This window comes from Spermophilus citellus (genome assembly GCF_964194105.1).
Source record: "Spermophilus citellus genome assembly, chromosome: 9".
In the NCBI taxonomy this organism is placed as follows: domain Eukaryota; kingdom Metazoa; phylum Chordata; class Mammalia; order Rodentia; family Sciuridae; genus Spermophilus; species Spermophilus citellus.
The window spans coordinates 64872051-64899510 of NC_138191.1; the positions used below are offsets into that span (position 1 = coordinate 64872051).

Sequence of the window (27460 nt, forward strand, 5' to 3'; positions counted from 1 at the left end):
TATATATATAGATAGAGATATATATATATCTTATATATCATATATATAAGATACAAATAGTGGTACTTAATTAAATATATATATATATTAATTTTTTCTAGTTGTTGATAGACTTTTATTTCATTTATTTATATATGGTGCTGAGAATCGAAGCCAGTGCCTCACACATGCCAACAAGTGCGCTACTACTGAGCCCCAGCTCTAGCCCCAAAGAGGTATATTTTTAAATCGAACTAAATTAGGAAAAACTATGGTTAGATAGGTGGTATCTGATTTTTTTATTACCAGTTCCTTCCATATTTCATAAATTGCAACAAACATGATTGTAGAAATTTCAGTGCTATAGTGGAGCTTTTAGGTGAATATGATGCCATCAATTTATACCAATGGCACCAAAACCAATCAATTTTCACAATTATCATTTTTTACTTTTTGTACTTTAAATACTTAAATTGATAATTTTAACTTCTTCATAAAATTTGAAAATATCTCTGAAAGTTTTGAATTAGAAAAATAATACACAACTGGGGTGACAACATGAAAAAGGTCTTTATTTATCACTACTTACGATAAATTAAATGAGTGAATAAAACTATTGGACTTTAGTATTGGCAGTTTTTCACAAACTCATGCATGTTTATATTTGATCACAATATCCTTTCTAGACCTCTTAAATATCTTTTATAAGTTTATAATCACACAGGATGAATTTAAAAATTCAGAAGTATCCTTTACTTATATTGCTTTTGTTTTTAAAACTCTGTTCTAGGTCTTTTGAAGATTTTCTCTTCTTTAAGATACAAATAGTGGTACTTAAAATAATACTAACAACCACAGCAACCACAACAGACCCCACCACTGACAGACCATAGTAGAAATATTAACTCCAGAATTAAGAGTAGAATGACTTTCACCAGGATTAGGAGTTGGTTGGCTTTCATCAGGACCAGAATCTGCTTGAGGGATAAACAGAGCCACTTGTGCAATATTGGATACTTTTGATGTCAAATTGCTTTTGTCTACACTTTGAATGGCAATGAATATGTGGGTTATGTTTTCTTCTGAGATGTTTCCTGGTTTAAATGCAAAGGTTTCCTTGGAGTTCGCCTCTTTTGGTGATAGGTCGGTAGTGTTAACTTGAAGTGCATCATCAAAATTGTCTCTTAGATCGGTGATATTTCCACTTATTCTTATGATATACACTTGAACTAAGAAAAGAGTTACAGGCAGTTTAGTAACTGTAGCATAGATACCATAGTAAATTTCTTTCCATTTACTCTCAAAAATGTTGTTTACTTATGCATAGTATATACTCACAAAAAAGTTACTGCTTTTTAAAGAAACCTGAATTCTGACTTTTAAGCTCTGCCAAATGTTACTATCTTTGCATGAGAAGTAAAACCATGTTAAAATATCTCGTTTGATTGATTAAAAAATATCAGATTATAAAATTAAAAGTTCAGTGAGCTGTCAGTAAAAAACTGTTCTTCCCTAACCTGCCCATACACCCTTGCTTTTGCAATGAGCACCTTTAACTTAAGTTGAAACCACATGATACTTTATGCTTACCTGTTCCGATATCAAAATTATCTCCTGGTGCTGTCCATGTTAGATTGATATGATCCCCCTCAGATGTGGCATCAAGGTCTGTGATTTGACTTGGAGGGAACTGGTCAGGCAAGGGAACATTTGTAGAGTCTGGAACTTGTGATACCACAAATGCACCTCCAGATGCTGTTTGGCTGAAATTCTCCAATATTGTCTGAGTATCCTCAGTAGTTTCAGGTCTTGATGAATTCCCTTCAATTACACCTGCATTAAAAATTCTCTAGTTTAAAGTGAGCAAATAAATCACCTTCTTCATCCCACTAGTCTTTCCCTTTTTTTCTTCATGTGTATAGTCAAATTTTTAGTAAGGCCTGTGACACAATCATAAGTGCCAATTGGTGGGATAATTCATCTTTTAGTTTCCTTTAGGGTAAAACTGGATAATAAATTGCTTTGGAGTAAAGACTGTCACATGAGAATAATGTTATCTACAAATTCAATATATGCCTTCAAAAAAGTTTGCTTTACATTTCAAATTATCTTCAGGCTGGAATATACCTGGGGAAAAACCAGTTTCCTTCCAACCACTCCATGCTGCAAGTGCTATGGAATAATACTTATTGTACTCTAATTGCTAAGAAAAAGCCCCTGAAAGTCACAAGAGAAGTGACTATGCGAGGGAAAGTTAGCAAAGAATGCATTCTTCATGCTTATCATCACCTTGCTCTACACATTTCTTCTTTTGACTTAAAAAAAAGCATTCCAGTATATGACAAAAGTATGGTTAGTTAACTAACATCCTGAGTACACTTTGTGTTAAAATTCATAGGAAGGATTGTTCTTAAAACCCTTTAGGAATTGAAATCATTAGAGTTCTCTCTAAGCATTACAGATGCATATATCTGACCCCTGCCTTGATAAGAGATGAGAAGGAGAGAGGTTCCAGGCCATAATGTTCCTGTTTGGAATTCACTTTCACATTCTAACCCTTTAAAAAAAAAAAAGGTCTTTTTTTTTTCTCTCGTTTCTGTTCTTTTGCTTTAAAGTCTAGCCTGTGTTAAATAGGTGTGTGTGGTTGATTCAGTGCTATTGTATGTTTCGTGGAAAATTTAAGTACCTTGTTGGAAACATCTAGTCTTTTTGGATGTTTAAAAGTACAAAACCTATGGCAAAAGTAGAGGGCTGAAATAATGCCCTTTATATATTTTTTGTTACTGTATAGGAATGGTTGGAATTTAGGGGAATGGATTTATTAAACTTGATGTTTTGGAGAGTGTTTTGACTGTTCACTGGGTGGGGGGTGGAGAGAGAGGAAAGTAGGAAGCAAGAATTCTTCTGTTCCCCTTATATTAGTTCAGATTCTCTAGCTATTGTTAAATGTATAATTTAGTTAATATTTCTGGGTATTAAAGGATAAGTCCTAATACCAAAAATTATATTAGAAGTAGCAAAATAATCTCTATGTGATCATCCTTTTGTTATTATTATTATTATTCTTTAAGGAAGAACTATCTTCTGGGAGTGACCTTTGTTTGCTTACCTCTTAAACTGAGTGGTAGTCCTGTAACTTAGTCACTGAAAAGGGATAGGAGGAAGGGTAAGGTGAATGACTATTTGTTAGCATCTCCATATCTGGAAGTCTGTTTTAGATCATAATCATGACTCTATCTATATGTGCATTTTTTGGTAATGTACTTGCACTTATTGTGTACAAAGTTCATAATTTATTTCATAAATTTCATAACATCTAAATTTTCTAGATGCCCAAGGTGATAGTATATCATAAAAATTAAACCTAGTGAATTAGCCAACTTGTAAATATCTTTTTGGTACAATTGATAGGAAAGATGCATCTTGGACATGAAATTATTTTTATGTCTGGGTAATGTTTTTCAGGACTTATTCCTTAGGCTAGCAGCAGAAGGGCAGAAGGTCGCACACAAGTAAACATGGGAGCAAACATTGAAAGATTTACATTTTGATGTGAGCTACTGATGTGTGTGCATCTTCTGGCTGTACTGTAGGAATACTCCAATTCACTGGGGACATGCTCTCTTGCTAGTATTTTAGTAGTAGAAATCTGATAGAGAACCTCCTGAGAAACATTATGCGTGGTGTATTGTGTAGCTTTATGTCTCATTTTAAATTGAGCATTAAAGGAATACATTATTGTAGTTGTAACTTTGCTAATATATGTATCTAGAGACCTGTTGCCATTTCTGCCTTGAGTGAAAATTTTGTCGCAGGAAAGGCAGGATTACAATTTTTTTTTCTAACAGAAGGTATTGCTGTAGTGTATTCTTGATTATCAAAAATGCTCATGTAGCTTTGGCATTTTGAACCGGTGAATATTTATGATGCACAGAAAAACCAAATTCACACTATGATTTCAACCACACAAAATGAGATGTTGTATATGGACATGCAGGTTCTGAAAGGACATGTCCAGCTAAGCTACTTGTGACTCCATGTGTTTTTCTGTTTCCTCTAATGTGCATATTAACTTTTAAAATATAAAAGATACTTTAAAGGCAAACAAACAGAAAACAACATTACAAATAAATGTTTATTTTTAATATCACTTGTAATCTGAAGGATAAATTCTGCTTATACTTAGGCTCATAACATATTGATTTGTTTTTATGTCCTGAGCTGAAAATTCGGCATATTTTGTTGATATCATGAAGTTTTCTCAAACTAATCTAATACTAGCTAACAGTTTTTTAAATGTTTACTAGGTGCTAGGCATTATTCTAAAGCTTAGATCAATTTGAGGGCAATTAGCCAAGAACTTCATTCCAGAAGTGGGAAAAGCTATATTTTGAGTTGTAAGATGTCTGAAGCCTCAGTTATACCAAATCCCAAATATTATTCAATCTATACATGAATTCAGCTGCCATGAGCTACTCACCATCTACCACCCAGCCTGGTATATAGGCAGCTCTATTCAGTGGGTACTGCAAGCTTCGCCTGGCAGAGTCTGTTCCTCCGTGAGCCCGCACTTTTAAGTTATATCTGCCATTTTCTGAATAAGAAGTAAAATACCTGGAGTAGACCCCGTCATCTTTGAAAGTATCAGCACCTTATCATAGAAATGAAGAAATAAATGATTGTAAATACAAAGAGAAATTCATGCATTTTCTAATACAACAAGCTTTGGCGTCTATAACATGCCCTCTAGATCAGGCCTCATATTTAGAGTTTGACCTTCTGGAGACTAGTTCTATTATGCTCTGTCAGCTCAATATATTTATACTAGAGTTGAATTGATACTAGAGTTGTTTTGATATCTTTATATCCATATAGCACATATACAACACATTTATATTTGTATATGTAAACAAATACCTCATATTCCTGTCCTTAATCTATTTACATATATTTTATAGTGTTTTTACCATTTCTCTGCCAATTGCTTCAATTTTACCTTAATTTATCTAGTCATATTATGTCATCCCTGTGTTTAAATCAAAAAGGTCCCCACTAGGAAAAAATAGTGACTTTGTATAGAATCTATTTCTTACTCTAGTTGACTACATTACTTGTATTGTTTTATCTTCCACAACTCTTTCTTTTTCATTTCTCCAGCCTTTATTCTTCTGATCCATTAACTTTCTGGTCTGACAGAGGAAAATCTCATCTGCTATTAGAAAAAAAAATTGGAGGATTTGTGGGATATTATATCATATGTATATTTCTTGATAACACCAGCATTGGCATTACCTGTTCAATTGCCAAAAGATTTCCCATAGTTTAATATTCAAAAACAGTGTATTACAATGAAGTCCTTGGACCACCAATATCTGTATCTCTAAAAATCTAGAGATGAGATTTTTAGACATGTAAATTTCTCATACTACTTTGGAAGGGCCTCAGCATTCCATATTTTACCAAACTCTCTAGATGATTCCCTTGTACACTAAAGTTTGAGAATGCCTTCATTGAGCCATTGTTAACCACCAATGCCTTTTAAGTTGAAGACATTTCAAACTAGTTACTTTCCAATTAGCTAAATATTCATCTGGTAAAATGCAAAGAAATCAAACAAGATGCAGGTAAGTTTAATATATTGCAGATGGGTTTATGGAAAGGGAAAGAAAAGGCAAAGGACAGTTGTGTAAATATCGTTATGCCTAAAGAAGGAATTGAGTTGCATGTAAGGATACTTTGCCAACTCTAGTTGAAGACAGTATTATCAAAAGAGTGAATAAATTACATTCTGGAAGGTACTGATTCAAATTTGTAATAATTAAGATATGTATCAAATTGTTTATTTCCTTGCTTACTGACCTCTTACCCAGAAGCCAGCATAGTTCCTTTTTTCCTATTTGTAACAACTGGTATCTGATGCCCCAGTGAGGAGCCCTCCTTTCTTCAAGTAGCTCCTGCTGCCCCTGGGTCTTAGCTCTCATGTCATTTTTTCAGTTGTTGGGAGTTCTCTTGTTTCTTTCCCTTTTCCTACCAGGGGCCCAGGTAGTACCACTAGATCTCATCTGGCTGCTTGTGCTTAACTGTCTCTGAGCAGACTTTCTTGGTGATGTTCCCCTATGAAACACTGGCCCAGCATTGCTGATGCTGTCCTCAACTGCCTGAATGAGATCTACTTAAATGATGACAACCATTGGCTGACCAATGACAAACAATAATAATGACAACAAATAACATTTATTGTCAACATCATTGATTGTAGGTTTTATCGGGTAGAATTCCCTACTGATCCTGCTATTTCCCCATCCCTTGGGTATCTATCTTACTGCCCCATTTTGACACAGGACCCTTACCATATCCTGAGTTTTGAAAATATAAGCTTATTCATAAAACATGTGAATTACCTGCACCATTGTCCAAAAGTTCCAAAACTTGTGTTTTTCCACTGTTTGATTCAATGATCGCAGTCACACTGGCTCCAAGAATGGGGAGATACCCTTGGAGAACTTGTGCATAAACGATCATTGGACTGGGGAAACTGTTTGTGTCTTTGTTCATTTTAGCATTCACTGTGATTGGAGGCACAGAAGAACTTGCTGCCCGAGAGGTTACTGTCATGGTTAGTGTTTCTGTGTTTGCTTTGGTCTGAAGACTGTAAGTCCAAGTGCCCACCTAAAATTTCCAGTGGAAAGATGGTAAGTTTCCAGAGTCAAATCATATTCTGGTTTCTATTATTCAAATCTACAATAAATCTTAGAAGTATGAAGTATAATGAACAGGGTTTTGATGGTTTGAGGTTTAAAATGGTGTGAGTTGGGGTTCAGGCAGGTACTCTGATTATTGTCACACATGGCATCTATATTTTGTGACATGTCATCTGGAAAAAATAATTACTGGAGAATTTGCCTTTGGTCTTATTCATTGACCTCAACAGCAATCTGCACATTAACTACAGAGTCTTCCCATAGTTTTTCCTGAGGGTTCTTGTTAGACTTTCTCCTGATGCAAGAGTTCTTTATTTCTTTTTCCAGCTATCCACTGCAGTCTTTAGGATCACAAAGTCTAGGAGAGTGTATGATAAAATAATTTTGTAGATGATATAATCATCAATACTCACATTTATGACATTAAACAATGAATTTTCAGCTTTTAAATTCAGAGAATGTCTAAAAGCCGATCACTTACCTGTGCAGTTCCTGGAATGCTGAGATAGGCCATTTTGGAAACAGTGTCCTGTGTGAAAGCTTCTGTCAGTGTCCCACTGGGATTCCAGAGAGAAATACTGGGAGGCTGGTTTTCCCACGTGATGAGAAAGAATGTGTCCTTTCCCACAGTGCTATCAATTATTACAGTGTCATTCATCCAGGTATCATTGTTCAGGGTTAATCCCTTACTTTCGAGCTGTTTAGATACATTTTAAAAATCAATAACTGTAGAATAGAATAATTTTATTCTTTTTCTTTTAAAGATAATGTACAATTTTTCATCTGGACACAATCTTATATATGGCCACCTTATAATTGGAATCTTTCTGAAAGCTCATTGGTATGTAGCAGTTGTCATCTAGAAAATGTGGAAATAAGAGGGTCTGAGAGAAGAACAGCATAAAAAAGAGCCATTAACAGTTGGGGGCATGAACTCATTAGTATTATTTTTTTTCAGGTTTTTGATAAACACCCATGCCAGTCTTTAGTATTAATGAGTGCTATGGACAGAAATGGAGTATTGGGGGTGTGTACATGTGTGTGTTTTTGTGTATGTGTGTGATTACCCTCAGTTTCCCCATCTTCATGATGATCCGAAGTATAATGTTTATGTGTCATTAGAGCTTTATAAATAAGGGAAAAAGCTCTCATGGATACATTTCCCTGATCTGGAATCTTGAAATAGTTTTTCACAGGATACAGAGGGAAGCTCTGGACAGTAAATACAAAAGAGGAAACTAATGTGTACAGGATGGAATTCTGAGAAAAGACCAATAAAAATAGGATCTTCTCAGAGAGAAACTTTAAAGAAATTATTAAAATCTCTGTGGATAGCACTTAGTCAAGGAGAGTGAACTCTTTTGCTTTATTATTATTTTTTAAAGTGACAAAAATAGTATAAATTTATCATATACAACATGGTGTTTTGAAAAGTATACATGTTATTGATGGGCTAAATCAAGCTAATTTACATGAGTATTACCTCACATCCTTGTCATTTTTTTATGGTGAAAGGACTTAATTTCATGCTGAACAAGTTTCAAGGAAATAATGCATATTATTAACTATCAACACCATGTTTGTATGATAGATATCTTGATCTCATTTCTCCCATCTAACAGAAATGTTGTATCCTTGTCTAACATTTCTCCAAGCCCAACATCCTACCAGCAGCTTGTAATCATCATTATACTCTTTGTTTCTCTGAGTTCAACTGTGTAAGATCATGCACTTTTGTCTTTCTGGGCCTGGCTTGTTTCAGGTAACATAATGTCACAGAAGATCCAACTTAATTCACTCACTACATGCTTCCTAGGTGGAGCATTCTCTGTAGAATAAGAAATCTCATTTCTATTTCCATTTACTCCACAACCCAAAATACCTTCATGCTAATAAAAGTGAGCAGATTGCTACTTTGAAAATCATTGTTATAAAAATCTCCATCTCCTTTAGTTAAGTTAATATGTCTTTGATTTAAGAAAGTATTATTATTGAGTTAAATCTCCAAACCAATATGTACATATTCTAAGCCACAGCTCTCCTTCTATGCTCTCCTTATTGTTGGAAAATAGGTCTGTCCAGGTGATCATGCTAAGTTTTAATGTAGATAGTGATTTGATTAATAGAAAAACTGAACACAGAAGTCTTGACATAAGGAGGTATGACATAGACTTTTGGGAAGAAGATAAACAGATTTTTTAAAAATATATTTTGATGGATACAGGCTTTGTTGACATTGTTCATGGGATCTGAATTGAAGAACCAGAGCCTAATCAAAGTTCTTGAATTTAAGTAGCAGAAAATGATGGTGTCATTGTGATATAGATGAGAAAAAGAGTTGAGTTCAGAGGAGAGGTGAGTAAAATAAAATGCCAGTGAAAAGTGTGGTTGAAAAGATGGGAGAAGCCCTAGCCTTGTAGATACAATAATCATTCACCCTTCTTTCTCGTATTTATTTCCAAGATACAGTTCTTCCATTTCCAAATTAGGCAGTTGAGTTCATTTGTCTAAATTTATTTTGTAACAATGAAGTGCAAGGAAAGCTTGGAAATATGAGTGAGGTTTTTTTTGTTGTTTTTCATTCAAAATGGTTGCTTTATTTTAGATGAAGTCTTTTGGTGGGAAATGGATGTAATTTGGTTTTAACATTATTCCTTAACCAAATTCTATGGGAATATGAAAAACAATATTAGCTATCTCACCATTTACTTTACTCTTATTTTAGCACTTAATTTGGTTATAGCTAAAGAATAATTTCTATTTCTGGCAGAAGTTTTGATTTTAATTAAAAATTCACTTTGAGATAAATATAGAACTCAAAACTTAAGACTACCAAATTCTTCTGCTCAGTTATGGTAAATGCAAACACAAAAACCCCAAGGGTGGCAACTCTGACCTGAAGTGACTTCTGGGTGGGATCAGCATTTTCTGATGCAAGGGCCCCAAAAGCATCAATGAGGCCATTGTTCTCAGCATTATCTGAAGCATAAATATGTTTTCCTCCTAAAATGTAAATGCATTAATTAGTTGACTTTCTAGAAAATAAGTACATATTAGTGGTTAATAAGGTAACAGTTTAAATAAAATCAGTTTCAGAATATATTAGTAAAATAGACCAGTGTCAGATAGCTGTAGGTTTTAACTCTAAAATGCCAATTTAAAAATGGTAGTAGAAGCTATTTTAATATCTCAACATCGAAATCTCAGCTACCCGAAATACATCAAATAATTATGGACTATGAAAGAAGATGTGACAATTCCATGTGTCTAAACTTGCAGTATTTACACAGCCCTTTAGGGGAATTATTCACTTTTATATAGGATATAATTCTAAAAAAGTGGTTTTTAGATTTTTCAAAGTGTAGATCAAACAGAAAATTAGAATGATAATATACAAATTACAAAGATATTAGAAAGATGCTGCAGTACCTTGATAATCATTGACAGGAGATAGAAGAAAAGTAAGCAGTGGAGTCAAGTTTAAAAAGTACTACTTGGAAAATATTTAAATTAGACATTTGCTATAAAAGCCCTTTGAATGGGCATGGCAACTCAGGTCTGTAATCCTAGCTACTTGGGAGGCTGAGGCAGGAGAATTATAAATTTGAAGCCAGCCTTGGCAACTTAAGAGACACTGTCTCAGACAAAACAAAACAACAAAAACAAAACAGAAACACTTTAAAATGATGAGTCTGTACAACTACAAGCACATTTATATTTGTGACATTAAAGCCTATTTGGTAATTTGTACTCATGAAGTATGTTTTCTCTGCTATTTAGAAGGCATTAGAAACATTTAATCTGAATCATTCATCTGTGTGTCTAAAATAGTAGCTACCATAGTTAATATCTATTATTTGGATATTTTGGCTGAGCTTCTGTCACAGCATGGCCTCCCACCTCACAGCCTGCTTCACAAATAAGCACCTACATCTACCCCACAGGAACACCACTGTTTCCATAGATTGCCTCACATTGTCACTCCACAGTGATTTTTTTTTTTTTTTTTTTTTTTTTTGCTCATGGCTTGATTATTTCCCTTTTTCCTTCCTGGAGAAATTTAACACCTTGTTCAAGGCCCAGCAAAGAAATCTCCTCATTGCTCAGCCCTCCTTGCCCTTATTCTCTATAACCTTGGGAGAACTGATGGCTTTCTTTTATCACATAGAAATTTATTCTTTGATATTTTGCATGTTGTCAAGGAATGTTATCATCTTATGTGATCTGATTTGCAGTGTCATTTCCCACTCCATACAACTGAATTCTGAGTACTGTTAGAACACAGATTGCATCTGGTTTGACTGGGGTTTTCAACTCTTGGCCCAGCACCTGAAAACCAGGTGCTCAAGAGAAGTTGTTGAGTTGTCAGCCTCTTTATATACATTGGTATTAAAGGTCTAGAATGTACAGATCATGTTTTACCTGTTTCAGTGCTCATCTCTATTACTGCTTGTTCAGCAGATGGCCCCAAAGCAATTAAATGAATGACGGCCCCACTCTGTTTCACAGCATCAGCACAGCTCTCTGTAGTGCTGTCCTCCCCGTCAGTCAGTAGCACTATTTCAGATCCATTTATTTGGGCTTTTAGCTTTTCAATCACCTGCAAGCATAATTCAGAACACAATTACCATCCTAGATCCCAAAGACAAAAGGGAAATTAGAAAAAAAATAGAGGAATAAACAATAGTGTGAAGAATAGAGGAGATAAGTTTCTTATAAAATCATAGAAATCAACAATCCCTGGGGAAATTTAAACATTACCTTTTCCTGCCTCCTGACCCCTGCCCATTGAAGAGAATATTTATTCAAATATAATAGCTTCTGATACCATTTTTAAATTGGCATTTCAGAGTTAAAACCTAAAGCTATCTGACATTGGAAAATCCTGCCTGGACCAAATGGCAGTGGTGTCTCAGCCTGGGAAATTAAAGTCAACCAGACACCTAAAATTTAACTGTGTAATATGGAAGTAATATTTACTGCTTTCTTTGACTGGACTATCTTCCAACAAAATTCAGTGTATAATGTTTGTTGTATATTCAGATAAATGCATTAAGAATCTACCTCACTAAAGGGAACAGGGGGGAGGAAAAAGGGAAATACTGGGGACTAAATAGGAGCAGATTATATATCATCCTTGTATAATTTTGTCAAAAAGAACCCTAATATTTTATATAACTGAAATGAACAAATGAAAAAAAAGAGTCCACTCAAAATAAAAGTCTTGATTTCAAATTAGAAAACTCTTAGCATATTTTTTAAAAAAGATATGTTAAATTCTAAGCATGGTAGAGCTAGGGATCTTGTAAAACTTTATTTTACTTTTAATAGTAACTGGCACAGATCTAACCATATTAGTGGTATTCAAAGACAACCTGAACAATATTTGTTGATTTCTATTTGCAATTGAATTGCTTTCCTACAAGTCTAGCAGTTTGAACCTTGGAGTTCTGAATGTAGATGGTTGTGGTAGAGGAAAAAGAGAACTTAGCTTGGGATAGCAATTCGATTTCAACTTCTCTGTCAGTTTTAATTAGTAGTGGCTTCTTTGAGCACCATTTTGGAAAACTGAGTCCAGCCAGCAAGGGAAAAAAATGTCAGATTATCAGTGGCTTCTTTGCTCAAGGAGTAGAGACATGTATACAGAAAAAGTTTGAGAATATAGAAATCCCTAATAGAACTGGTATCAGGGGAAAAATTACCACCCATATTACAATTTGCCTATGGCTTGAGGCAAAGCAACTTATATATATTTTAATACATGGGAAATATTCTCTGACATACATTGAAATCAACTGAAGAGGAAGACTTTTATACACTTATGACATCTGTACAGCATTCCAAAATCACATCCCCCACACGAAGTCAAAACAAAGACCCAAAGATGAAGTAGCGTTCTCTATCCTTCATCTCTCCCTTTTTTGTATTACTTACTGAGCACTTGCCATGGGTCAGCCACTGTGTGGAAATTCAGTAGGAACTACATAGTTCCTACATTCATGGAAATAATTAAATTCAATTTAATAATCCCTACTGAGTTTTGTGTCTTGAGACTGAGAAAATGTAGACATGAGTAAGAAAAAATACAACAAATACTATAACAGAGTACTCTGTAGTTTAAGAGAAATGACATATTACAGAGTTGCCATTTATTGAACATTGATGTTTTACATAGTATGTAATTTACGAAGCCCAGTCTCCTGTCTGCCTATTACCATTCTTGCTCCCTACACTTGGTTTTACGTGGGGCAACCAGATCACCTTCCTAAAACATAAATTGATAATCAGATTCTGGCAGAAGCCCTAGTAGCTGTCTATTGTACTTAAAACAAATTATAATTCTTATATATTTTTGAAGTTTTGAATGCTTAGACATCATTTAATTTTTCAACCACATTTCATACCCCCTCACTTGCTATTCTCCAGTGCCACCAGCTTTTACCATTTCTTGGAATAATCTAGTTTTTATCCAACTCTTCCCGAGGAACTTTGTGCTCTTTTTTCGACATAAACCATTGGCTTCTTCTCATCTTTCAAGTCTTAGTTTAGATGTCACTTTTTAAGGAAAGCCTCAGTGGGCTCTTTTTCTGAAGTGATTCCCTCCTTTCCCAGTTACTCATAATCATAGCACACTGCTAGGTTCTTTCACAACACTGTCTCCATGATGTGCATTACTGTTTGTATTCACCTAGAGGTAATATCTGTTTGCAAACACCACAGCAAACACGATAGAGACAAGCAGCTTTGATTGGCCCATACCAGCTAGACATTAAATACATGTTGAATAAATGAAAACATGAACTACCTTATGTGCTGGCTTTCATTATCACATTTTACAAAGGAGGAACTCAAGGACTCAGAGGTCAATCATGTTTAGTGTCACAAAGCTAATAGTGACAATTGAGATTTAGATGCAGTTCTTCATTTTATAAACCTACACTTAAAAGGCCATGTAATTCATAAAAGAGACTCTATAGGGTTGTGGAGGGGCAGTAAAAGCTAAAAAGAGAGAGGATTTTGAAGACCTAGTAGAATTTTAACATGTCAAGATGGGAAAAAAGGAAACATTTTAGGTAGAGAAATTGCATGTGCATAGGTACAGGGACTGCTAACACACAGGGGGCTTGGAGAGCAATGTGCACAGTAAGTTCTTGGGGCATAGAGCATCAGGAGTGGAGAACTGAGAAAAAGGCTGGAAAATAGAAGAGGGTAATCTTAGCCTCAGGAGACTTTGGAGTAACTTCAGACTGAGGAATTTGGACTTAATTTTATAGACTGTGAGGAGATAGGGAGGGTTTCTAAACAAAAGAAAAATGACAGTTGATATTAATGATGTGTTCAATATGACCATTTGGATAAATTTTACTCTATAATACAGCAAAGATCATTCCAAGTATATAACTGTATAAGTTCACATCATCTTCATAATAATCCTATGAGTAGGCATTCCTCTGTCCTCTATTGTATAGATAAGTCATATGGAATCCATAGAGACCAAAAAGTTTGCCTAAGGTTACAAAGCTAATAAACAGAGCCAGTACTCTGATGTGAAAGGTCATTCCCTGACTCACATGGCTTACACTAAATAGGATTAATAGTCCCTTAATAGATAGGCATCAGTTTGCCCTGTCTGAATGCCACATAAACTAAAAGAACTGGCCCAGAGTGGAATCACACCAAGTAATTTGCTTCATTGCCCCCAAAGTTGATGGCTTTTGTGCCCACACACTATTATTTACTTAACTGACATTTATTTATCACCAACTCTTCTATGCGAACAAGAGCAAAATATCTGGCCTTATTGGACATACAATGTAATGGCATTTTTATACTTATTTATTTCCCTATATTTATTCATTGATTCACTGATTCATTTAAAAATGAACTGAATTTTTTTCTGTATATTCTGTGCCTCTTAGGATAAATTATGTTAAAATTAGGCAGAAAGCATGTGTAGAAGCACTTTGTATTAAAATGTCCTAAAAACAAACAAAAAAGAAAAAATACATATTTGTAAATATGCGTTTTACCTGAAATGCAGCTGCAATTCCAGAGCAGATGGAAGTTCCTCCAAGACCTACAGTAGGTAAGCTCTCCAAGAGCTTGTTTTTTTCACTGTTACTTTTTATTTGGATTAGCTCACTTTTAACACTGGCTGCACTATCAAAGTGAACCATCCCTACCCAGGATCCATTTTCAACAGTCTGTAGTAGGAAATATTTTGCTGCTTGATTCATTCGATTGAGGCGATTATAAAGCTGAATTTAAAAAAAAGACAAGAAAACAACAAGTGGTTTTCATCTGGAATATAATAGCAGATCACACAAAATGAGTGGATAAACCTTACTGATAAGAAATTTCTATAAATATTAATTGGTATTGTTGAAGAAAGCAATTATTAATTTGTAAAATTGAAAAATATGGTTATGTGTGTTATGGAACACATACAGTATATTAAGGAGCACATATTTTTCAACTTGAACTGATTACTGTTGCTAACCACCCAAGTTAGAGGTGGAAGCTAGGGAGGAGATTGAGTTGCAAATGATGATACACATTTTAGAGCCTCTCTAATTCCTCCTGAGAGCCTCTGTGCCTGTTGTCCTTGGATGAAATCACACCCCAGAACTCTCAATCCAACCAGTCTATCTTAACCTCCACTCAGAGCTCAAATGGTCCATCTACTGGGGACTAGTCTACTCCAAATGCAAAACTTACTTGAGCTGCAGTAAATGCTGAGAAGCCCAGTCCCTCCCTCCCTCCTTTCCCTTTCTCCTAACCTTCCCCACCACTTCTCCAGCTATGGATTAATTTGAATTGGTTCTTTGGTAATACTTCAGGACTCACATCCCTCTTCCTGGTATTGGGTTTTTGAGGATGTATACTTCTTCATAATTTGTCCTCTTCATCCCTCCTCACCACACTCAGAGGGTTCCTCTCCACAACCACAACCAAGTTTCTCTCTGAACTTCCTGAACAAATTACAGGGAAAAACTTCTATACCCTCATATTTGAGTACTCTCCACCACTTTGCTGCTTTACTTTGCCTTTAACACTGGATCTGCCAACACCCTGTCTAGGGAAGACTCCTCAGCTGCCAATCAGGAGCATTTTCTTTCCTCAGTGACATTTACTGTTCACTTTATGGGCTGCTATTTAGCATTTTGCTGCTCTCTCTGGAACTCTGTGTTACTGTGGCTCATCTCATTAATCGTATCTTTCTCTGCCCTTTCAATATCCACCCTTTTCCTATTTGCTGAAGTTTTTATTCCTGGCCTGCAGCATGCATGCTCTGTTCTGCTTCAAATGTGTCATCCTCTGCGTGCTTTATCACATTGCATCTGCTTTTTAGTAGTCCATACATTTCAACAAATTTTTATTGACTGACCCTATGTGATAAACTCTGTTCTAGGCCATAGGATCAAAAGGTGCATCAGATAAATTTCCATTTCCTAGAAGAGCTCCTAGGCTTGTTGGGAAAGACATGTGTAGTTTCCATATAATTAATAATAGTAATGGACATAAGCACAGGGCAGTGTTAGGATCAGAATAACCTACAGCATGTTATAAAGCTAGCCCATCTATGGGTGAGTGCCTCTCCCAAATTTTATAGAATAATATAAGTCATTCAGGTAGTGAGAAAAGAGATAGAAAATTGTGTATTGGACTCTGAACATCTGAATGACATGGACATAAACCTAACCGAATGATTTCCATTCACCAAAATATAATGGAATGAATGGATGCATCTAGCTATATATCGTGTGTGTGTGTGTGTGTGTGTGTGTGTGTGTGTGTGTGTCTTTAAGCATAAAGAGGTCACTTGTACAGTTAATAAATAAGAGAAAGCCATGTTAGAAATTCTGCTGATTGTTTTTGTTCCTTGAACTGGAATGGGGTTTAGCATCCACTAACCCACTCTATCACCATGTCTCTTAAGCATTTTCAGTAAAAGGACCATAATTAAAAACAACTTTGTGTTTCAATGTCTCGTTTTAATTTTGCAACTAAAATCCCACATCTTCTCCTAGTAACCATCCATTTTCTGTGGAAAAAGGAAGGAGATCCTTAGGTTAGGTCTTCTTAACTCTGCTGATATAATCTTTTGCTACAATATTCTGTTGCTACGCCTTGATCTCATGATCACAGGAAGTGATGGTATTTTATGTCACCATGTGATTTAGAACAACCCAGGTACAGGTAGAGTTCAGTGTATTCTTAGCATTCAATTATTTCCATTCCCACCCTTCAGACATGAACTTACAGACATGCTTCCAGACTTATCAAGAACTAAGCACAGAATTCTTTCACTGATCCTCAACAATGAGAACACAGGTGGAGGAGGTGGTGCTGCCATGGGTGTAGTGTTTTTAAAATCCTCAGAATTGCTGATTACCTCCCAGGTACTTCTAAAATTGCACTTAATATTTTGTAAACTTGGAGCTTCTTGGTTATGGTTTTCTGCATTACAGAACTCCAACACCTAAAAGATTAATAAAATGAAAAATAATTTGTTATCCCCTGAACTAAAAAAGCCTAACTATAAAATTGGAAAAAAATTCAAATATATTCTGCAAGTATGCTTTTATTGAATAAAATGTAATTAATGAGAATCAAGTAACTTTACCACAATAGTGATAGTGATAACAGATTACACTATTTGTGTGCTTACCATGCACCAGCCAATATTCAAAGAACTCTATGTTATTTATATTTAAGCCTTACTTCACCTGGAAAGATCATTTAAAATAGGATATGTGGGGCAGGGAATGTAGTTCAATGGATAGAGTGCTCATCTAACATGCATAAGGCCTTGGGTTTGACACCCAGCACCACAAAATAATAAAAATAAAAATGAATAAAACTGGAAATGCCCTTTGATTATAAATCATGATTGGCATACTTATAGAATCAATGCTTTGCATGAACATTATGGATGCCTTTTCTGTTTGAAATTTATTAGGGAAGAATTGACAGTCCTTTTCATACAAATTTGTTGTAGAATTTCGTTTGCATGATCTTGTTATACAACTGCCTCCTTGACACTTATAAATGCTATTTTTGCCAGTGATACCTGTGGAACACCTGAAAAAAAATGTGACAGTTAATTTTGAGGAAATTTAGTTATTACTAGCTTGCACTTGTGTGACAAGTTCCCCTCCCCAGGTGGACATGTATCATTGATTGGGCACCCAATTTTAAGTGGATTCCCCAACCACTTTGTTTTCTTAATCTTAGACTCAAGTGGACAGTCTTTTATTAACTGTGATGCTAGATTGACATTCTAAAATGACCTCTAATTAGTTTCCAAGAAGTTACTAATTGGCTTCTTAGAGCATTTGGTTTCTTATTCAGCCCACACTTAGAAGTACTTAACCATTTTTGTTTACTTTTATACAAATAGAAATAATTTTGATCAATTTTGTAGTTAGTCCAACTATGTAGTGTGCAATTTTAGTCTAAATGAGTTCTGGCAGTTATGATAGACAGGTGTAAAATACATCAAAATGCCAAATGCCAATCAAATAGTTGCCATGGAAGTTATGTGTAATTTAAATAGAAAACCAACTGCATTAAGATAAATTTCCCTAAAAAGAGGCAGTTCTGTAATATAGCACCTGTTATTTGCATTGAGACAAAAATGAATAATTGTGATTTGAAAGAAGTAAAAAAAAAGACAGTTAAAAGCCTGAGGTCATTAGGAGAATATAAATATCCATGCCTTGTTGCTTCAATTTTCTTTGACTTGCCACTGTAGAAAGGCTTCTCTTCGTTGTACTCATCAAACACTCCCCAGCGGAGATGAGCCCACTCATGGACAAACAATCTACCTGTAGGAAATTATTTCAAATGCATGATGATAATTCAGGTGAAAATTTTTGTATCTCAAAAATTTAAAGAAGATGTTTCCATTACAACATATATCTTGATTGAAGATATTCATAACTCCTAACATTTTTGTTTCTAAAAACCCCATGGTATTAAATGACTACACTGTTAAATAGTATATTATCTTTTTATTCCACAACATGCTAAATCAATAAAACATTTATGGAGCATATGCTATCATCAAAGTAGACAAATATTTGGGGTTTGGTAGCTTGGGAGCAAAAGATATTACATAATATAATGATTTATGGTTCTCTAAACTTCAACTCCACCAACAATACAATCAGATATATAATAATTATTGTATTAAGATACCAAATGATAAAATCAGGAAAATTTGCGTAAAAAATCTCTTAAGAGAGTGGTAATGAAGAGACTGGGAAACAGTATTGTAGACCGCAGAGGATTTTGGGGGTGTCAAAATAAAGTGATACATTTATGATATATGTAAGCATTAGTTATATAAAATAATTATTATTTTTATTTATATACATTGAATGCAATATTGGGTATTTAAAAAATAAATACCTCAAAATATTAAGGACCTAAAAAATGAAAAATATAGACCTCAAAATATGGTCCTGAACCAGCAGCATCAACATCACTGGGGAGCTTGCTGGAAATGCAGAATCTCACTCTAAACCTACTAAACCTATTAAATCAAAGTCTGGATTTTAACAATATCCCTATGTTATTGTTTATGCAATAATCTTTAAAATTTAAAATTTTATGATTTTCTGGGCAAATGAGACCTGATTAGTGGGAGTGGAATTATAACCTTCAGTGGAGGGGAAAACCCTCATATCAAGTACTACTATAGGATTTTGATAAATTTTAAGAAAATTTAAAATTCCCTTCATCTGTGACTATCTTCTAGAAAGTTCCACCCTCAGCCTTCTGCCCTCCTCAGGTTGCTCTACCTCCCATCCACACTTGAAAACCAGCCCTTCTGACTTAGGATTTTATTGCCATTGAAATCATGTCATTTCAGCCTTCATTGTTCTCAATTCTAACAGAAATTTTACTGTGTGTGTGTGTGTGTGTGTGTGTGTGTGTGTGTGTGTATACATGTGTACTTTTAATATCTGCTAGTGCATCCTCCAGCCATACTGAGTTGCTGCCTGGTAGGACCAAATGTTCTGTCTAGATACCATATTACCATTGTGGTTGGTATGAAAATAAGCAGATTTTGAGGCCTCTCTTCTTCATCCTATTTTTCCGAAAGCCTGTTGTTTTTAGGGCAAGGTTTGGAGAATGTGAATTTTCTTTTTATAAATACATACATCAAATGACATAACAAACTCCTGTCTAAAAGGAAGGGTGGGACTGTCAGTAATAGAATAGGTCTAAGTTTGGGGATATGATGAAGGATCAAGATCCGAGATGGGGAAAATTGGAAGTCTTTTCTATGACCAGTATAGGTAGAGGAGGTAAAAGTGGACATGAATTTGGATTATAAAACAAAATAGGTATTGGCTTCAGTTTTCTCACTCTAGGCCTCTGATAATAGATAAGGAGAGTGACTAGAGATCTTGAGAAAAATGGTAGAAGTTTTGAAATACCTACTATGGGAAATAAGAAAGGTAACTGAGAAGAACCAAGTAAGAATAATGTTAAATAGATTTGAGAGCATAACTGAGCTTAGAAACTGTGTGCTTGTAATGATGCCAGTTAGTGTTATGTATTCCTTAAACAGTCTGGGAAACAGGTAACAGGAGCCAAAAAGAGACAGACAAGAGCATATAGTGCAGGAGATGGAAGTTAAGGATAAGAGTGGCTGGGGAATTGAGCTATTTGTATTTGTGGCTCAAGTGACTAGATTTGCTGGACATGTCAGGGTAGAAAGAAATTTCACTTAGGGTGGTGTGATATTTTGGGGAACCAAGGAGAGCAATTCTTGTCAGGATAATGTGTGGAAGAGAGGTAAGATTGGGATGGAGGGAATGATAGAGCTTTCAAGGTTGGAGAGAGAAATTGGTCCAGGTATTGATAACTATCGCTGGCTGTGTTGGCAGAAACAGAGACTAATGAACTTTCACTGAACAGGCAATGGGAGAGGCAATTATAGGGTATGGGGTTGCATGAAAGTTTTTACTGAATAGTGACATGTGAACTGGACTCTCATTTAATAGTGATTTTCATTTTTGTCTGAAAACTAATTGCTTTCATTCAGCTGAATAAATAATCTTAACATTATATTGAATTAGATGAAATTTCCATTTTTAATAGGCCCAAATGATCAACTACAAACAATTTTATTTGATATAAGCAAGTAGTTTAAATAATAATATCAGCAAATAATGGCCTATGAATTTTTCTCTTGATCAGTAACTGGCATCATGGCTCTCTCCAGCTTGCACCCCATCTGGTTTTTATGGAACTTACATGTGATTGATTAACAGATATGGAGAACTAGAAAACTGAAATCTAAAAAGTATGCCTTAGATAACATTTATTAATTCTGGTGTCAAAATTTCTGAAACATTATTGACACTATATTGTATACTTTTACATGGATTCTGTAGATTGTGGTTCACAAAAATTCTACAAGGTAGAAACTCAACTAGTCACCATTTTGTCAGGAATAAGCACAGAAAGGGTGGGTCACTTGTTTAACATCACACCTAACAAAAAAAAAAAAACCCCAAAACAGAGGAGCCAGGATTTGAAACTGGAATACTTTGGCTCCAAGATCTGTCCACTAAAGCTGGGAACAGAAATGCTTACTTAAAATGAGCGGTTTTAGCCAAATTTCATACCTGATGGTCCGTATTCATTTTGTTTTTTCCCAGTACAAAGTCAGGGGTGAAATGAATGTACTCTGCTTTCTCTCCACATTCTGTGAACTGCCTGGTGTAGGGTTCATCTCTGCCTGGGAGGGCTGGTGCTGCAACTCTAACATCAGCCTGAGAATGTTTCAAAAGATCATTAAAATAAGAAGAACAGAAATGATAATATTTAATTAGAAAGACTCTGAGACAATCAGTTGTGGCAAACCTGAGAAGCATCTGAAAATATTCTTTGTTTTTGTTAGAGAAGATTTTTACACTTACTTGTTCATAGCTCTCATGTTTTGGCCTCTTGTATTCAGGACTTCCTTCCCAATTCTCAGGAATTAATATAGAAACATTTTTGAAAAAAAATCTTTTCTGTGTGGCTTCAAACAAATAGGTAGATGCTGTAGTGACCATGTCCTATTTTAATGAAAAACAATATGTGAGTATTGCTGAGCAGAGTTCATCTCTGACATCTCTCCCGGGTACCTGTCAACACAAAAGCACCTGCCTGATGATTGCCCACTATTCTGCAACCTGTCAAACTCAAACTAATGCTTTGTCCTACATATTAAAAGGCTTCTCAGTCTTCTGTTCTCTTACACCAAAAGACAATTGCTTTTGTTGGTATTTAGAGGAACTGATTAATATGAATATATATATGAACTTTGGGTTAATTTTCTTCATCTCAGTACTGGTCATTAGTTCTTTCTGGTTCACAGATCTTGGTTGATTTATATAATGTTCTGAAGTTCAGTTTCCTCACCTCTTCAATGAATCACTGCCACACACCTATTTTGATGGTCATAAAGATGAGATGAATTAGAAAGTACTCTGTCCATAAGCAGCCCTAAAGCTGCTTGATATCAGTACTAAAAATCTGAGTCAATAAAAGCTTTAATGGATGCAAGCTCAGGAAAACAGTCTGGGAAAGAATATTTTGGTGTGGGTTTTTGCCCTCTTATTCAAGCCAGAACTAAAACCCAGGTCTATCAGCATTTAAAGTTCATGAGCAGGATTTCAATTCTGAGTTTATTTTATATGACCTGGGAAAAGTCATCTATCTTTTCAGAACCCCAGATTTCTCTTTCTGTGTAATGTGAATGATAGTATTTTACAAGTTATAAATGTAATAAATTCGTTGAGGGCTGAGGGAATACCAATAAATATTGTGATATCTAGGCATGTCTGCAAGGATTGAATTTACACTTTTAGTGTTCATAAAAGACCATGTTAAGACACTCTTTAATCCAACAAAACATTTTATCAAATATTGATTTCTGAGTTCAGAAATGTTTACAATTGATCTATTAGCCCTGAACACTAAGAAACCATCATTAAGAATTAGATGTGCTATCTGCTCTTATAACCTATACTTTTTAGCAAAAGGAATATTTATCTTTTTTGGAATTCAAAGGGTACAATAAGCAAAGACCTCTATGTTGCAACAGAATTTATAAGGAATAAATAATAAATAGCAGCCACAGAATCACCAATGAAGGCTTCTAAAGTGAACATCCCAACACAGTTGTGGAAATTGAATATAAGGAATGAGTATATGTAGATGTCAGGTAGAGAGAAACAACTCACATCACTGTAAGCCCAAACTCTGTATTATGTGGGATTTTTATGGTTCAGAGAAACTGGAAAATCAGGGTCTTGATGCCTTTCTCTTCTCTGTTTGCACTTACCTAGTGCATTCAAATCATCACACACTGATTGATGAATCTTAAATTTTTACCTACACACAAATTGTCATCCTAGATTCAGTTTCTTGTCTTCTCTACTTGGATATCTAATAAGCATCTTAATTTCAAAACCCTTAAACTAACTCCAGATCTCCAAACTGCCAAACTTCCTTACTCACAGCTGTACCCTTCTCAATTGATGAGAATATAATCAATCCAAGTGTTTACGCAAAAGTGTAGGTCCTGTCTTGATTCTTACCTTCCCCTATCACACACCCATCTAAATAATCAGGAAGTATTGTCCATGATACCCTCAGAACATGTTCAGAATCACACATACTAACTATCTACCACAATATCACTGTCCTTGTCACAATTACTGCTCACCTGCCACAGCTTTCTACCTGTACTCCTGTGTTGCAACAGCATTCACACAGGATGAGCAACAAGTGCCAACCCTTCACCATTTCCTCCACAGCACTGTTGGAACAATCCTAGAACATGAAGTACAGTGCACACCTCCCCTAACAAACTCCTTAATAGATTCTCAGAGTAGAAGCCAAAGGCTTTCCAGTGGTGTGTGCTCTGCTTCCTCTTCAACTTCAGCTAAACTTACTCTTCCTCCTCTTCATCCATGTCATTTCCTTGGTCACAGGAAGAATGCTGTCATCTCCATGCTGTGCCCATCCCACAGGTTGTCAGTGGGCTCTCCTTTCACTCATGTCCGTCTCCTTGAGACGTCAACTGATCAGAGAGGTCTTCCCTGACTATCCTACATGACACTAATATTCTCCCCTTATTCTACTCCCACCCATACTCTGAACTCTCTTTCCTGATTTGGTGTATTCCACAGCAACCTGCTAACACCTGACCTGCTGATTTACTCATTTTTATTAATTAGATCTCTGAAAAAAAAAACATACACTCCATGAGACCAAAGGCTTTTTAAAATTTAAATCACTGCTTTCTCCTCTAGCATGCCATAAGCATTCAATAAATAGCTTACCAAAGAACAGATAAGTTCAAATACTAATTTCCAGATGAGGAAACTGAGGATCAGGGGGCCCTATGCCATATTGTTCATACTGTGATGAGGTAGGCTAGAACCCCATCTAGAACCTCTACTTCCCTCTGCCCATTCCAACATTGTCCCCACTGCACCATGCTGCTTTTAAACTTTCTGGAGATTTCAGAGTTTCCATGATAATTATTAACTTTAATTAACATTTTTTTCTTTTCCACAATTAAAACAGAAGATATCACATCTGTCTTACCTTTAGTTGTTCAATTAGTTTTCCATCTTCTGGCACACCAGGATCTATAGCAATGACCAGGTCTTCATAACCATTGTCATTCAGCCTCACAAGGGAAGTGTTTGACCTCTGCAGCAGGAATAGGACTAAGAGGGAGACCAAACCTCTGAATAACCCCATTGTTCCTTTCTGGTTATTCAAAAGGCTTCTTTCACCCTGTCTCTCTCTGTCTAAATATACCTCTAAAAATTATGGATGTTGACTGTTTAAAGGTCAATATTACATATATGGGAAAGTATTTGACTTCAATTTACACAACACTTTTATAGTATGTTACTGTAAAAGTGATCAAGAATCATAATATAGAAATCAGGTCTTTCTATAAAGTGTACTTGCACATTTTCTTCTTAAGGCACATTTTTATTCTTCCTAATTTTGGTTAATTTCCTAAATATAGACATAGACTATATCTTCTGTAGAGTGGAGGATGAAAATTCATAAAAACTCATAATAAAATGAGCAATTCCCAGAGTGCTAATACTGCTCTTCAGTGCTACAGAGCAACTGAATTATCTGAGCCATTTATCATCTAGGAATAAATGATGTAAATAATTGAATAAAATATAAGATCATTAAATGTAAATGATCCCAAATTAGGTAAAATAGACTTAAAACCCAAATTGAAGATCTTAAAGACTTTTTTTTTTCTGGTACCAGGGATTGAAACCAAGGTTGCTTAATTAAAGACTTTTATAAATTAAAGATTTGATTAAATGAAGTTATTAGCATGAAATTTTAAAATCTTGTCCAGTAAAGAATGAAAAGAATTAATTTTTATGCTAGCATATAAAAAAAGACCTGGTACTTTGCTGGTTACTATTTTGAAAGACGAATGGTTAACATTTATTCATTGTTTACCAAGGCACAGATTCATTCCCTTAGTCCTCATGGCAACTCTCTAATGTAAATACTTATAGTATGGAGATCTGAGGCATATAGAGTTTAAAACTTGTGAAGATCACACAGCCAGGAAATTTCAGAATCAGGATTTAAACTCGGCACTGTTATACTAGGTACCAGGGATCTAATCACTCCATAATGAGGCAATGTGGTTTTATAAGGCAAATAATACAATAAGTTTTTTTAAAGGAGAAAAGAAGTCAAGTTAGGAGTTACAATAATAAATCCAGAAGTCTTGTCCTAAAGTAGAAGGAGCCAAACATATTCGAACCCAAAAGAGGACTGAAAATAGACTAGCAAAGAACACCTTCATGAATGTGAGTATTCAATGTTGGATTCTTGGCCACATTTCCAAGATAGAGGCTTTGTCATGTGTGCCCTGGCTTTGCCTTCTCAGGTAGCTCCCATGCCCTTGTTCCATCCCCTTGGAATACTGCTGGATAGTTCTACATTCATAGAATTACTGTGCTGTGAAAGTTTCTGGATGGCCCTGTTGCAGCAGCCCCAGGGAAACTGTGATATAAGTAGAAGGGTTATTAACAAATACATATTGCATGGCCTTGCCTTTGTTCCTCCTGAGCTGCCTTCCTTTTACTCCCTACCTCTCTCTTAACTTGCTTCAAGCAAACCAGACATGTTCTGAGCCGATGGAGTTGGTGCTTGGGAATTGTTTTGACCAGTGGATTGACTGAATTAGTAAATGAGATCACTTAAGCCAAAAATAACAACACATCCCCATGTCTAAATAGGAGTTTGTCTAAGGTCTTTGAAACATTGGAGATGCCTGGGGGATGTGGATCCTCTCTGTTTGGTAGATTATCTAGTTCATTTGAGAAGGTGCTATTACCCTTCAATAAAGTTGAGAAGGTCTTTGTAATAAAATGAGAAGGGAGATATTTTCCATTTGCCAAAGCTGTTTGGAAAATCTCCCTTCAAGTCTGGAACAGAGCATATGAAGCATAGTGAACACTTACAACAGTCCACTTCCACAAATTCCTTTTATCTCAGGAATCTTTGAATTGGACTTGACTTATTTTCGACTCATCTCCCTGGCTGAATTTCTACTCTCTTGGTACAGAAGGAAGTGGGGAGCTGCTCCAGTGCCCCCTGACACATCCTTGTTCATGACTGATCCACTTCTGACATATTCCCAGGTGACTGGTCCGGCTACAAGCCCATTGTCTCATTCCAGCAGAGGCCAGCTCCTCACAAGTTAGAAAGGACTGTGCTTGGTGGGTGTAAACCAGATACAACTTAGGTAAACAGGCTCAATTGCAACATTGGAGAGGGCTGGGTTTCCTTGCCCTGATTGGATCAAGGAAGACTTTGAAAGAGTCATGTGTTATGGCTTCATTCTTGTGTATGACAGAAAAATGTATCCAACATATAAAACTTGTATTTCCCCAGATACTACCGGTAGAATTACACCAAGTTTGTTGTTTTCTTTTTTTTTTTTTTTTTGTTTGTTCAGTTTTAATTTTAGTTAAATGGATACACATTGTCTTAGTCCCTTCTGTGTGCTTTACAGAATACTAGGGACTGGTGTTTTATCAACAACAAATTTATTTCTCACAATTCTTTAGCCTGGGATGTTCAAGATGAAGGTACTGGCAGATTTGGTGTCTGGCAAGGACTACTTCCTGGTTCACAGATGGTTTTCTTCTCCCTGGGTACTGACACCACAGAAGGTGCAATAGAACTCTCTGGATTCTTTTAAAAGGGCACAAATTCCATTCATGAGTACTCCACCCTTAAACTGTCACCTTCCAAAGGCCTCAAATACTATCACATTGTGGGTTGTATTTTAACATCTGAATCTGTGGGAGTGGGAGGATTCAGACACACAAACATTGTAGACATTATATAAGAATTCAAGGAAATTGTGGTGAAAAATACACTTGAGTCAATGAATGAAGCTTGTAAGGCTTTATCAAAAGAACAATGAAAATATTCCTTTTATGATGAAAATGATAATATTTACACACTGAAATATCCTCAACAATATTTATCCTTTGTTTTGAGGTACGTTAGCATAATCCTTCGAAAGAATATTACTGATATAGGAAGGAATCAATATTGTGTAGAAAAGGAATGTTCTACTCTCCCTCACTTAATGTTTCCTTAAATTTTCATTTACTCTTATGCTGTTCTTGTCTTCACCACTTTTAATTTCTTCTCAATGAAACCACTGAGAAAACAGAAAACAAAAATGGTGG

The 27460-nt window shown here is 35.5% G+C and overlaps 1 pseudogene across 1 annotated transcript; it reads right to left on the bottom strand.

Moving 5' to 3' along the window:
• Positions 1–752: 752 nt before the first annotated feature.
• Positions 753–24464, bottom strand: LOC308657226 (calcium-activated chloride channel regulator 4-like; annotated as a pseudogene). Its single transcript has 14 exons — positions 24306–24464; positions 21623–21763; positions 21329–21475; positions 18403–18511; positions 17588–17765; positions 16945–17163; positions 14711–14938; positions 11103–11280; positions 9577–9683; positions 7162–7377; positions 6381–6648; positions 4460–4630; positions 1570–1812; positions 753–1208 (listed from the first exon to the last, which is right to left on the bottom strand). The product of its transcript is annotated as a calcium-activated chloride channel regulator 4-like (transcript).
• Positions 24465–27460: the final 2996 nt, after the last annotated feature.